Source organism: Symphalangus syndactylus, chromosome 14, assembly GCF_028878055.3.
Source record: "Symphalangus syndactylus isolate Jambi chromosome 14, NHGRI_mSymSyn1-v2.1_pri, whole genome shotgun sequence".
Taxonomy (NCBI): Eukaryota; Metazoa; Chordata; class Mammalia; order Primates; family Hylobatidae; genus Symphalangus; species Symphalangus syndactylus.
This window is the reverse complement of record NC_072436.2, coordinates 78,157,912-78,172,443: the sequence shown is the minus strand read 5'-3', so window position 1 is coordinate 78,172,443 and position 14,532 is coordinate 78,157,912. Positions and strand designations below refer to the sequence as shown.

At 39.0% G+C, this 14,532-nt stretch overlaps 1 pseudogene; it reads right to left on the bottom strand.

The window, feature by feature from the left end:
* Positions 1-1,220: 1,220 nt before the first annotated feature.
* LOC129462365 (large ribosomal subunit protein eL37-like) lies at positions 1,221-1,537 on the bottom strand (annotated as a pseudogene).
* Between the last annotated feature and the right edge of the window lie 12,995 nt (positions 1,538-14,532).

Sequence of the window (14,532 nt, the reverse complement as noted above, 5' to 3'; positions counted from 1 at the left end):
GGCCCAGGGAGCCGCGCGCCTCGGCCGTGTCTAAAACAGCAGATCCCTTAGTTCTGCTTTGAGCTCGACCATCCTAAAAACAAACCTAGACTAAGAAATTAGCTGGGGTTGGACTGCGATACAAGGGGCCCTCACATCTTGCCAGTGGAACTGTAAATCGGTACAACCTTTCTGGAGGGAAATAGGGAACGAATGCAGAGCTTAAAGAATGTCTAGAGGTGTAGGGGTGTGTGTGTGTGAGAGATACTGTGACTGATTATTTTTTAATAAAACACAGTAATGGGCAACTGATTAAATGTACTGGAGCACATACATTCAATGGAGTGTTTCAGCTGCTTATAAAATGCTTGCAAAGAATATTGAATGATATAGTTTAATTTTGTGTAAAAATAAAGCAGAAATAAAACTAAATGAGAATGAACCTAATTTAGCAAAATTCATGTGTGTGAGTGTAGGGGAGGAGAGAGCGTGTGCACACTGGCTTGAAAAAAAAAAAAGAACTAGAAAAAAATCCAAAATGTTAACAGTCGTTATCACTGGATAGTGGGATTGTAGGTGATTCAAAAATTTTTAAACATGTCTATTTTCTAGCTTTCTCTCAAATAAGATATATTACTTAAAAAAACAGTGTAATATACATACAGAAAAATTCTATACCTTTTGTAAGTAATAAATATATATTACTTAAAAAAATAAGGGTAATATACATACATAGACAGACTGAAATCTGCATGTGTAATCAGCAACCTTTTCAAGAAACGTTATAATATTCCCAGAAACTCCCCCTTCCTATTTCCTTTCAGTCACTAAACCCCCTCCTCACTCATAACTGACCTTTCCTGAATTCTAACAGCAAAGGAGAGTTTTGCCATTTTTTTTTTTAAATCAGAACATTTATTGTGTGACTAATCTAATTTTTTTTTTTTTTTTTAGACAGAATCTTGCTCTATCGCCCAGGCTGGAGTGCAATGGCACAATCTTGGCTCACTGCAACCTCCGCCTCCCGGGTTCAAGCGATTCTCCTGCCTCAGCCTACCGAGTAGCTGGGATTACAGGCGCCCGCCACCACACTCGGCTAATTACTGTATTTTTAGTAGAGACAGGGTTTCGCCATGTTGGCCAGGCTGGTCTCGAACTCCTGACCTCAAGTGAGCCACCCTCCTCGGCCTCCCAAAGTGCTGGGATTACAGGTGTGAGCCACCGTACCTGGCCTGAAATTCTTAAGATGAACTGGATGCTGCAACAGCTGTCCTCTTGGGTTTAGGTGGCGTTCCTTCACAAAATCCATGCCTTAACCTGCTGTACACAATTTGTAAGTGCCTCATTCGACCAGTCCCACTGGTATATTGCTTTTTAGCCTCTGCACTCCAATTATACTTTATCTTGGCTTGGGAGGGTAGCCGCGTTTGCCACAGGCGGACTTTTGAAGGAGGTAGATCTTAGAGTCACAGAGCAGCACTAGCTGTGCATCTTATTGCACCACTTTCTAGATGATGACACTCCCTTTGTCATCTTGCTTCTCAGTTTTGCATATTTATATAAAAGCAATCATACTGTAAGTACTTTTTAAAAAAACTGGCTTTGTCTTCAACATTACTTTCATGAAATTCCTTCATATCATTGAGTGTGGATTCTTTTGCCTTGCTCTTTGTGATCATACCACAATAAGCTTACTCATTCTACTGTTGATGAGTGTCTGTATTTTCTAGTTTGGAGCTGTTATGAATAGTGCTGCTTTGGTGAACATATGCATGCATTTTTGTTGAGTGTATATGGAGAGTGGAATTGCCATGTCATAGGATACAAAAGACCCAGCTTTAGTAGAGGCTGCCAACAGTTTTCCAAAGTGATCAAACCAATTCCTGCTTCCTCCAGCAATGTGTGAATGTTTCCATTATTCCATATACTTCACCAACGCTTGTTATTTCTTATCCTTTCCTTTTAGCCGTTCTGATGGGTGTGTGGTAAAAGTATTATTTTTACAATCAAAAGGAAAATTACACATTTATATAAATGCAAGAAGAAGATATGGGTGGAAATAAGTTCATGACTAGAATTTCAAAATAATTACACAAACGTTTATTGCATTCCTACTGCTTTTTTGGGTATTGTGCTAGGCTAATTAGGGATATGGTCCCTCCTCATCAAGAAGCACAGCTCAGTGAAAGAGTGAGAGACATGGAAACAAGTAAGTGCAAACGCTGTTATTATAAGTGCTCTATTAAAGGACCACTGATGAAGAAGCAGTTAATTCGGGTTGAGGATGTGAGGGAAAAGCTGGTTGACTTCTGCTCATTTCAAGATGGAGCTCAGACCTGAGAATCTCCAAAAAGGCTTCTAGGACCTTCCTGAAATAGCTTAGGTGCTCTCTTCAGTGTTTCCCAAAGCATCTTCCTCTTGTTTCTTTGGTCACAGTGCTGGTCATTCTATACTAAAATTGTCTGTTTATGTGTCTGTGTCTCTTGCTAGTCCTTAAGCTCTTAGAGGTCAAGAATGGACTTTCATCTTTATATCCCCAACACTAGCACAGTGTGGTACCTGGCCAAGAGTAGGAGCTGGATGACTGTTGAGTGAGTAAAAGGAAGAAAAAGCCTAATGACCACTCTCTTGTCTTCCCTTTTTAGTTCAAGGACTTAGCCAGCCCTTTAAAAGGTTCACTTTGTAAAATGGTGAATTGGTGTATTAAAACATAGTGAATTATAACAATTTAAAAACTTTAGCAACAGAGAATCACTTTTCATCTATCAAATGAACCAAGATTTTTAATAAAGGGAACAGTGAAGCAGGAGGCCTCAGGCTCAGCTGTTGAATTATAATTTGGCCAACCGCATTGAGACAAGCAATCGGCAATATATAGAAATAGCCTTTAAAACGTTCCTGCCTCCTTTAACACAATAATTTAAATCTTAAGACCCTGTTTGAGGAAAATAATCATAGAAACAAAGTTTTATACACCAAATGCTTCTCCAACATTATTGACAATTGTTTAGAAAAGAGAGAGGGGAGTGGGCATTTGAAGTGCCCAGCCACAGGGCCTCGTTAAGCAGATTACGATATTTATGGCAAGGTGTTGGGCTGCAGTAGAAAGAATGTCCTTGGAAGCTGAGAGGGCAAGGTTCAAATACCCTAAAATTCTCGATGTACCACTTAAGAGCTGTGTGACTGATTTCAGGTACTTGTTTTGTAAAGTAAAAATAATGATATCTTACTGTTGTGGTTGATGTGAATATTATATCATTAAGGCTCTCTATACATGATAGCTACCACTTACACATCAATTAAAATGAAGTTTATGAAGAAGCAACACCTAGAGTGGAGTCAAATAATGCTGGTATTTAATTTTGTGAATTCAACTGGACCTGCTAGGTAATACCTCTATTGCTTTCCTAATAAAGACAGTGGAAGCAGTTAAGCATTAAAGCAGTCCATTATGTTAACCAAAAACCTATGTAAATTCTTATGAAAAACCTGAGTGAATTATTTTAAAGATATTTTCCCCTGGCATTGAGAAAAGATGTAAGATACCTTCTTCAGATTGTAATTATTTTATCAAAATCCTGGAGGAAAAAAATTGATAGAATTATGGGTATTTTTCCTTCTAATTTTATTTTTCAAATTTCCTATATGAGCATACATTTTCTAGTTAGAAAAAAATCTTGTTAAAAATAAATTGAGAGGAAGAGGCAATGATGATGCAAGAACATTAGAGAAGATAATTTGAGAGGAAAAAAAATGTGGTCTGGAATGAGTCCTGCCATTATTGATGTATCATAAATGGTCCGAGGGGCTCAAAAAAACTTTCCAATGTTATCTTATTAGTTGATGCTCCCAATATTTATAGGCAATTACATTAGAAATACTAAAGGAGATCCTTCAGTGTTTCACTAATGTGATTGCCTATACAGGAGGGGATCCACATTCATGAAAAATGAAGAATCATATGATTTGGGTTTCCCATCGTCTAGACCTCCTACTTACTTAGGATCTAAAGAAAGAAGTATGGGCCAGGCACGGTGGCTCACACCTGTGATCCCAACACTTTGGGAGGCCAAGGCGGGCTGATCACAAGGTCAGGAGTTCGAAACCAACCTGCCCAATATGGTGAAACCCCATGTATACTAAAAATACAAAAATTAGCTGGGTATGGTGGCGGGCCCCCGTAGTCCCAGCTACTTGGGAGGCTGAGGCAGGAGAATTGCTTGAACCTGGGAGGCAGAGGTTGCAGTGAGCTGAGATCATGCCACTGTACTCCAGCCTGGGTGACAGAGTGAGACTCCATCTCAAGAAAAAAAACAGTATGGAATCTCTGTACTTAAAATCATGAGAATCACTGTAGGTTAATGAATAGTCCCATAAAGTTTAAACTGCTTAGTTCTTATACCAGTATTGATGTTCAGAGTAATAGCTGTTTCTATAATAGTTGTTTAATGTATTTCTTGGGGTTTAATTACATTTATTGTTTGCTTATTTGTTTTCACAAACATTTTGAGACTGATGCAACGATTAGCTTCCCTTTGATAAGGGACCATGTTGTCTGGTAATAATGTATTATCTTATATGACAAGAAACTGATTTGGGGAGTTATTTATTTATTGAGATAGAGTCTGACTCTGTTGCTCAGGCTGGAGTATAGTGGTGCAATCATAGCTCACTATAGCCTCAATCTCCTGGGCTCAAGTGATCCATCCACTTCAGTCTCTCTAATAGCTGGGACTACCGGGGTATACCACTGCACCCAGCTAATTTTTTTTTATTTTGTAGTGACAAGGTCTCCATATGTTGCCTAGGCTGGTCTCCAACTCCTGGGCTCAAATGATCCCCCCACCTTGGCCTCCCAAAGTGCCAGGATTACAGGCATGAGCCACCACACCTGACCTGAGTTATTTAAATTACTCCTTGGCATAAAAAAAATTATTTCCACTTGATACTAATAAAGAGTTTAGAAATATTTTTAAGTAAATATGTCATTCAGTTTATTGCTTTAAAATGAACTGAGAGACATTTCTCAGAGTCTAGATAAATTTAAAAGATTATATATTTGGGTATAATATGTAATTATGATGATTATATGATTCCACATCGGCATCCACATTAAAAAAATCTTACTCTAAATTACCTGAAATGTAATCTTATAATCCTCAAATTGTTAATGGATAATCAAATATTTTTTGATACAAGTCCCTGGTACAATATATTCTATTCACAGCACTTCTCAAAGGTTTATAAGAAAGAATCAGGCTACGAATTATACAGAAAGCAAAATCTCCTGAAAGGAATTTTTATACTATATTAAATGATATCTCGAGGCTGACTTTAATATTTTGTCTTCAAAGACATCTCCATTGAGAATTTTTATTAGAAAATTCTTTCCCCTTTAAAATACTGTTTATAGAATAGTTTTTTGGTTCGGTGGCATTTGTGTTGGTCTACCACATTGCTCACCTGCTATATCAAGCAGCTGCTCCATGCGTCAACCATGTGGGAGATGGGAATGTCAAGCCGAGGGAAGAAAATCAGTAAAGCGAAAACCTGCTTAAGGAAACCTCAGATCTGGCAAGTGAATTATGATACTGATTAGAAGCAGGTGGTCATTTTACTGAATAAGTAACATGTTCCATTTTTAGTAGTGATGTCTTACTGAACTAAAAATATTTAATATATTACACTGTGTAAAGTATAAATTATGTTCCCCTTTCTGGAAGAAAATTGACCTGTTATTGACTGTAATAAAATATTGCTTTCCCCGCAGTAAATATTGATACATTGTTCACTGTTCCCTCTGGCTTATTTTAAATTGTGGTTCTGTGCTTCTAACAAATAGTATGCTTTGTTTTCAACAGTATACTGTGCATTGCTTAGCTATGTTCAATTTTGATCCTCAATCACATCAAGATTGTAAGAGTAGAAATGTTATAAATAGACAAATTAGTACTAAAATGAAAGGTGTACACATAGGTAAAGAGTTCAAATACATTTGAATTATTTATTATACTTAGGTAGCTGAATAATAAAATTCTCCAAATTTTCTTGAAGGTGTTTGCTTTGCAAAATAGAAAATCATTGCCATTATTCTTGTATCCCATTTCCTTTCCCACTGTATTTTTGGTTACTGCAGAATTGTTCTTATTATTTTTTTCCAACATGGTGTGAAGATTGATAGAAGTTCAAGCTGATCGGAGACAAGTGTAATAAGATGTCAACAGGGATGTTCTCTGATCCCTGACTAAGGTTCAAAGCTGTGCACAGAAGGGGGTAAGTTCACATATTCTAAGTTGAGAGACCACCTATAGTTAGGCCAGCCTACTAAGAAATGTTGATACAGGGAAACAGTCCTACCACAAACGTTTCCCAAACTACCCCATTCGTACTCATGGAAGTATAAGGAAAGGGTGGGTAGAGAGGAGGTTAGCCTTTTGTGAAGTACAATGTTCATAAGGATAATCTCTTCCCTTCCTTCACCCTATTCTCACTGTAAGGGAGAAGATGGAAGCACTTCTTCCCCTCAAAGTCTAGCAAGGAGCCCTCAGGAAAATTACCAATAACGCTTAGAAATGCCTAAGCATCCCCCCTCTACAAGGTAGGAGATTGGTGATCATCTCATCTCTGACCTCTTCTGGACCAGCTGACTGCTCTGTGCTTGCAGAGCAAGGAGGGGACATAGAGAGATGGCCTAGCTAAGAGAGGAGGTACCACAATAGCCCATATTCCTATCTCCAAGAGAGGCTGCTAGCTGGACCCCTCACAGGAGAGGTCAAGTAGGTGCAAGGTATATATCTCAAGGAACTGGACAGTGGGGAGGACCCCCAATGACCTTTGCCAACGAGGGAGCCAGTACTTGGATTCTCTCCAGTATAGAAGACATTGAAAGTCTGACAGGACTAACTAAAGAAGCAGCAACATCCTACAGAGAAGAAATTGCAACTTTTCTAGGAAGCCATATGAAATTATCTACTTCCCTATTCTTTTTTTTTTTTTTATGATACTTTAGGTTTTAGGGTACATGTGCACAATGTGCAGGTTTGTTACATATGTATCCATGTGCCATGTTGTTTTGTGGCACCCATTAACTCGTCATTTAGCATTAGGTATATCTCCTAATGCTGTCCCTCCCCCTCCCTCAACCCCACGACAGTCCCTGGAGTGTGATGTTCCCCTTCCTGTGTCCATGAGTTCTCATTGTTCAATTCCTACCTATGAGTGAGAACATGCGGTGTTTGGTTTTTTGTCCTTGCGATAGTTTACTAAGAATGATGTTTTCCAGTTTCATCCATGTCCCTACAAAGGATATGAACTCATCATTTTTTATGGCTGCATAGTATTCCATGGTGTATATGTGCCACATTTTCTTAATCCAGTCTATCGTTGTTGGACATTTGGGTTGGTTCCAATTCTTTGCTATTGTGAATAGTGCCGCAATAAACATACGTGTGCATGTGTCTTTATAGCAGCATGATTTATAGTCCTTTGGGTATATACCCAGTAATGGGATGGCTGGGTCAAATGGTATTTCTAGTTCTAGATCCCTGAGGAATCGCCACACTGACTTCCACAATGGTTGAACTAGTTTACAGTCCCACCAACAGTGTAAAAGTGTTCCTATTTCTCCACATCCTCTCCAGCACCTGTTGTTTCCTGGCTTTTGAATGATGGCCATTCTAACTGGTGTGAGATGGTATCTCACTGTGGTTTTGATTTGCATTTCTCTGATGGCCAGTGATGATGAGCATTTTTTCATGTGTCTTTTGGCTGCATAAATGTCTTCTTTTGAGAAGTGTCTGTTCATGTCTTTCGCCCACTTTTTGATGGGGTTGTTTGTTTTTTTCTTGTAAATTTGTTTGAGTTCATTGTAGATTCTGGATATTAGCTCTTTGTCAGATGAGTAGGTTGCAAAAATTTTCTCCCATTCTGTAGGTTGCCTGTTCACTCTGATGGTAGTTTCTTTTCTTTTGCTGTGCAGAAGCTCTTTAGTTTAATTAGATCCCATTTGTCAATTTTGGCTTTTGTTGCCATTGCTTTTGGTGTTTTAGACATGAAGTCCTTGCCCACACCTATGTCCTGAATGGTATTGCCTAGGTTTTCTTGTAGGATTTTAATGGTTTTAGGTCTAACATTTAAGTCTTTAATCCATCTTGAATTAATTTTTGTATAAGGTGTAAGGAAGGGATCCAGTTTCAGCTTTCTACATATGGCTAGCCAGTTTTCCCAGCACCATTTATTAAATAGGGAATCCTTTCCCCATTTCTTGTTTTTGTCAGGTTTGTCAAAGATCAGATAGTTGTAGATATGCGGCATCATTTCTGAGAACTCTGTTCTGTTCCATTGATCTATGTCTCTGTTGTGGTACCAGTACCATGCTGTTTTGGTTACTGTTGCCTTGTAGTATGGTTTGAAGTCAGGTAGCGTGATGCCTCCAGCTTTGTTCTTTTGGCTTAGGATTGACTTGGCGATGCGGGCTCTTTTTTGCTTCCATATGAACTTTAAAGTAGTTTTTTCCAATTCTGTGAAGAAAGTCATTGGTAGCTTGATGGGGATGGCATTGAATCTATAAATTACCTTGGGCAGTATGGCCATTTTGACGATATTGATTCTTCCCTATTCTTGCCCTAATATCAGAAAGGAAGCAACCGAAAGAGAGGGAACGATGTAAAGAGCAGAGCACCTGCCACCCCACCTTCACACACACATGCACTCCAAGCCACTAGCAGTAGACGTCTACTTTTGGACAAGTCTGGAGGTAAAGGAGGAAAAGGAAGGGAGGAAAAAACAATTTTAAATCTCATTTGAAGCTTAACTTGAACAAAACGGAGCCTTACATGCTGGAATGAGATGATCCTAATAACTTGAAGAGGTTAATAAATGGAATCAAGCCAGGGTGTGATTAAAAGAGTTGACACCCAGAAAAAAAAAAAAAGGGGGGGGGGTGGCATATAGTGGGTGGATTTTTTTTTTTTTTTTTTGAGATGGAGTCTCGCTCTGTCACCCAGGCTGGAGTGCACTGGCGTGATCTCGGCTCACTGCAAGCTTCGCCTCCCGGGTTCATGCTCTCCTGCCTCAGCCTCCGGAGTAGCTGGGACTACAGGTGCCTGCCACCACACCCGGCTAATTTGTATTTTCGGTAGAGATGGGATTTCACGGTGTTAGCCAGGATAGTCTCGATCTCCTGACCTCGTGATCCTCCTGCCTCAGCCTCCCAAGAAGCTGGGACTACAGGCGTGAGCCACCGCACCCGGCCCATGGTGGGTGGATTTTAAGAAAATAAAGCTATTTCATATTTATGCCCTCAATGAATTGAGAATCCTCAAGAAAGTAGTCACATAATCCATCAGAGTTCTGATTTTTAGAGGGGGATGGCATGATCAGTTCTGAATAACAGACAGATGAGATGGATATCAATTCAAGCAAGGGAATAGAATCGTTTTATTTTTTAAGAAAACATTTTTTTCTTTTAATTGAAGTAAGACATGCACACAAAAAAGTGCACAGATCAGAACTGTAGAGGTCCATGAATTTTGCTCAAGTGAACCCACCTGTGTAACCAGCACCCAGATCAGGAAATAGAACACTACCAGTGCTTCCAAACCTCCTGCTTATGTTGCCTCTTAGTCATCAGCCCTCTCACACTCCCAAAGTCATACTATCTTGATTTCTAAACCTGTAGATTAATTTTGCCTGATTTTATTTTTCTGTAAATGAAGTCCTACATTATTTGCCTTTCATGTTTGCTTCTTTCACTCAACATTACAGTTGTGAGATTCATCCATGCTGTTATGTGTTGCAGTAGCCTGTTTGTTCCATTGCAGCACAATATTGTTTGAATGTACCATGAATTTTATTTATACAAATGGTAATGGAAAAAAAATTGTATCCAGTTTGGGCTACTGCAGAGTGCTATTGGACTTGGTTGCTTATATTTTACTTACGACTGTCACGGTTACATTCATGAGAGAGATTGACCTGTAATTTTTCTTCCTTGCAATACTCTTGCCAGCTTTGGGCATCAGGGTTGTACTGATCTCATAAAATTGTTGGAAATGATCCCTCTTTTTCTGTTCTCTGGAAGAGTTTGTGGTAAGGTTGATGTTTTTCTTTGTAATGTGTCTGGAAGAATTCACCAGAGGAGCCATCAGTGCCTGGAGCTTTCTTTGTGGGAAGGTTATGAATTTAATTTTTGTTTATAGGTATATAGCTCTTCAGATTTTTTTTTACCTTTTTTTCCCCCAATCTGATAAGTTGTATGTTTCTAAGAATTCATCCATTTCAGCTGGGTGTGGTGGCTCACAACTGTAATCCCAGCACACTGGGAGGCCGAGGTGGGCGGATCACTTGAGGTCAGGAGTATGAGACCAGCCTGGCCAATATGGTGAAACCCCATTTCTACTAAAATACAAAAATTAGCTGGGTGTGGTGGCAGGTGCCTGTAGTCCCAGCTACTCAGGAGGCTGAGGCAGGAGAATTGCTTGAATCCGGGAGGTGGAGGTTGTAGTGAGCCGAGATCGTGCCATTGCACTCCAGCCTGGGTGACAGAGTGAGATCCTGTCTCAAAAAAAAAAAAAAAAATTATTCATTTCACTGGCATGCAGTTGCTTATAATTTCTTCTTATTGTTATATTCTTAATGCTGATAGGATCTATATTGAGGGCTCCCCTTTCTTTCCTGAAATTGGTTATTTGTACCTTCTCTCTCTCTTTTTTTTTTCCATTGGTCAGTGTTGACAGAGGTTTGTCAATTGTATTAGTTTTTTCAAAAAACCAATATTAGGCTTCTTGGTTTTCTCTATTGTATATTTGTTTTCCATTTCATTAATTTCTTTTTTTTAAGTTATACTTTAAGTTCTAGGGTACATGTGCAAAATATGTAGGTTTGTTACATATGTATACATGTACCATGTTGGTGTGCTGCACCCATTAACTCATCATTTACATTAGGTATATCTCCTAATGCTATCCCTCCCTGCTCCCCCAACCCCATGACAGGCCCCAGTGTGTGATGTTCCCCACCCTGTGTCCAAGTGTTCTCATTGTTCAATTCCCACCTATGAGTGAGAACATGGGGTGCTTGGTTTTCTGTCCTTGCGACAGTTTGCTGAGAATGATGATTTCCAGCTTCATCCATGTCCTAGAAAGGACATGAACTCATCCTTTTTTATGGCTGCATAGTATTCCATGGTGTATATGTGCCACATTTTCTTAATCCAGTCTACATTGATGGACATTTGGGTTGGTTCCAAGTCTTTGCTATTGTGAATAGTGCCGCAGTAAACATACGTGTGCATGTGTCTTTATAGCAGCATGATTTATAATCCTTTGGGTATATACCCAGTAATGGGATGGTTGGGTCAAATGGTATTTCTTGTTCTAGATCCTTGAGGAATCGCCACACTGTCTTCCACAATGATTGAACTAGTTTACAGTCCCAACAACAGTGTAAAAGTGTTCATATTTCTCCACATCCTCTTCAGCACCTGTTGTTTCCTGACTTTTTAATGATGGCCATTCTAACTGGTGTGAGATGGTATCTCATTGTGGTTTTGATTTGCATTTCTCTGATGGCCAGTGATAATGAGCATTTTTTCATGTGTTTTTTGGCTGCATAAATGTCTTCTTTTGAAAAGTGTCTGTTCATATCCTTCACCCACTTTTTGATGGGGTTGTTTGATTTTTTTCTTGTAAATTTGTTTAAGTTCTTTGTAGATTCTGGATATTAGTCCTTTGTCAGATGGGTAGATTGAAAAATTTTCTCCCATTCTGTAGGTTGCCTTTTCACTCTGATGGTAGTTTCTTTTGCTGTGCAGAAGCTCTTTAGTTTAATTAGATCCCATTTGTCAATTTTGGCTTTTGTTGCCATTGCTTTTGGTGTTTTAGATATGAAGTCCTTGCCCATGCCTATGTCCTGAATGGTATGGCTTAGGTTTTCTTCTAGGGTTTTTATGGTTTTAGGTCTAATATTTAAGTCTTTAATCCATCTTGAATTAATTTTTGTATAAGGTGTAAGGAAGGGATCCAGTTTCAGCTTTCTACATATGGCCAGTCAGTTTTCCCAGCACCATTTATTAAACAGGGAATCCTTTCCCCAGTTCTTGTTTTTTTCAGGTTTGTCAAAGATCAGATCGTTGTAGTTGTGTGGTATTTCTGAGGGCTCTGTTCTGTTCCACTGGTCTATATCTCTGTTGTGGTACCAGTACCATGCTGTTTTGGTTACTGTCGCCTTGTAGTATAGTTTGAAGGCAGGTAGTGTGATGCCTCCATCTTTGTTCTTTTGGCTTAGGGTTGTCTTGGCAATGCGGGCCCTTTTTTGGTTCCATATGAACTTTAAAGTAGTTTTTCCCAATTCTGTGAAGAAAGTCATTGGTAGCTTGATGGGGATGGCATTGAATCTATAAATCACCTTGGGCAATATGGCCATTTTCATGATAGTCATTCTTCCTATCCATGAGCATGGACTGTTCTTCCATTTGTTTGTATCCTCTTTTATTTCACTGAGCAGTGGTTTGTAGTTCTCCTTGAAGAGGTCCTTCACATCCTTTGTAAGTTGGATTCCTAGGTATTTTATTCTCTTTGAAGCAATTGTGAATGGGAGTTCACTCATGATTTGGCTCTCTGTTTGTCTGTTATTGGTGTATAGGAATGCTTGTGATTTTTGCACGTGGATTTTGTATCCTGAGACTTTGCTGAAGTTGCTTATCAGGTTAAGGAGATTTTGGGCTGAGACAATGGGATTTTCTAAATATACAATCATGTCATTTGCAAACAGGGACAATTTGACTTCCTCTTTTCCTAATTGAATACCCTTTATTTCTTTCTCCTGCCTGATTGCCCTAGCCAGAACTTCCAACACTATGTTGAATAGGAGTGGTGAGAGGGCATCCCTGTCTTGTGCCAGTTTTCAAAGGGAATGCTTCCAGTTTTTGCCCATTTAGTATGATATTAGCTGTGGGTTTGTCATAGATAGCTCTTATTATTTTCAGATACGTCCCATCAATACCTAGTTTCTTTAGTGTTTTTAACATGAAGTGCTGTTGAATTTTGTCAAAGGCCTTTTCTGCATCTATTGAGATAAGCATGTAGTTTTTGTCTTTGGTTCTGTTTATATGATGGATTACGTTTATTGATTTGCATATGTTGAACCAGCCTTGCATCTCAGGGATGAAGCCCACTTGATCATGGTGGATTAGCTTTTTGATGTGCTGCTGGATTTGGTTTGCCAGTATTTTAATTGAGAATTTTTGCATTGATGTTCATCAGGGATATTGGTCTAAAATTCTCTTTTTTTGTTGTGTCTCTGCCAGGCTTTGGTATCAGGATGATGCTGGCCTCATAAAATGAGTTAGGGGGGATTCCCTCTTTTTCTGTTGATTAGAATAATTTCAGAAGGAATGGTACCAGCTCCTCTTTGTACCTCTGCTAGAATTCGGCTGTGAATCCGTCTGGTCCTGGACTTTTTTTGGTTGATAGGCTCTTAATTATTGCCTCAATTTCAGAGCCTGTTATTGGTCTATTCAGGGATTCAATTTCTTCCTGGTTTAGTCTTGGGATGGTGTGTGTGTCCAGGAATTTATCCATTTCTTTTAGATTTTCTAGTTTATTTGTGTAGAGGTGTTTATAGTATTCTCTGATGGTAGTTTGTATTTCTGTGGGATCAGTAGTGATATCCCCTTTATCATTTTTTATTGCATCTATTTGATTCTTCTCTCTTTTCTTCTTTATTCATCTTGCTAGTGGTCTGTCAATTTCATTGATCTTTTCAAAAAACCAGCTACTGGATTTATTGATTTTTTGAAGGGTTTTTTGTGTCTCTGTCTCCTTCAGTTCTGCTCTATTATTTCTTGCCTTCTGTTAGCTTTTGAATGTGTTTGCTCTTGCTTCTCTAGTTCTTTTAATTGGGATGTTAGGGTATCAATTTTGGATCTTTCCTGCTTTCTCTTGTGGGCATTCAGTGCTATAAATTTCCCTCTACACACTGCTTTAAGTGTGTCCCAGAGATTCTGGTATGTTGTGTCTTTGTTCTCATCAGTTTCATAGAACATCTTTATTTCTGCCTTCATTTCGTTATGTACCCAGTAGTCATTCAGGAGCAGGTTGTTCAGTTTCCGTGTAGTTGAGGAGTTTTGACTGAGTTTCTTAATCCTGAGTTCTAGTTTGATTGCACTGTGGTCTGAGAGACAGTTTGTTATAATTTCTGTTCTTTTACATTTGCTGAGGAGTGTTTTACTTCCAACTATGTGGTCAGTTTTGGAATAAGTGCAATTGGTGCTGAGAAGGATGTATATTCTGTTGATTTGGGGTGGAGAGTTCTGTAGATGTCTGTTAGGTTCAGTTGGTGCAGAGCTGTGTTCAGGTCCTAGATATCCTTGTTAACTTTCTGTCTTGTTGATCTGTCTAATGTTGACAGTGGGGTGTTGTAGTCTCCCATGATTGTTGGGTGGGAGTCTCAGTCTCTTTCTAGGTCTCTAAGGACTTGCTTTATGAATCTGGTTGCTCCTGTATTGGGTGCTTATATATTTAGGATAGTTAGCTCTTCTCGTTGAATTGATCC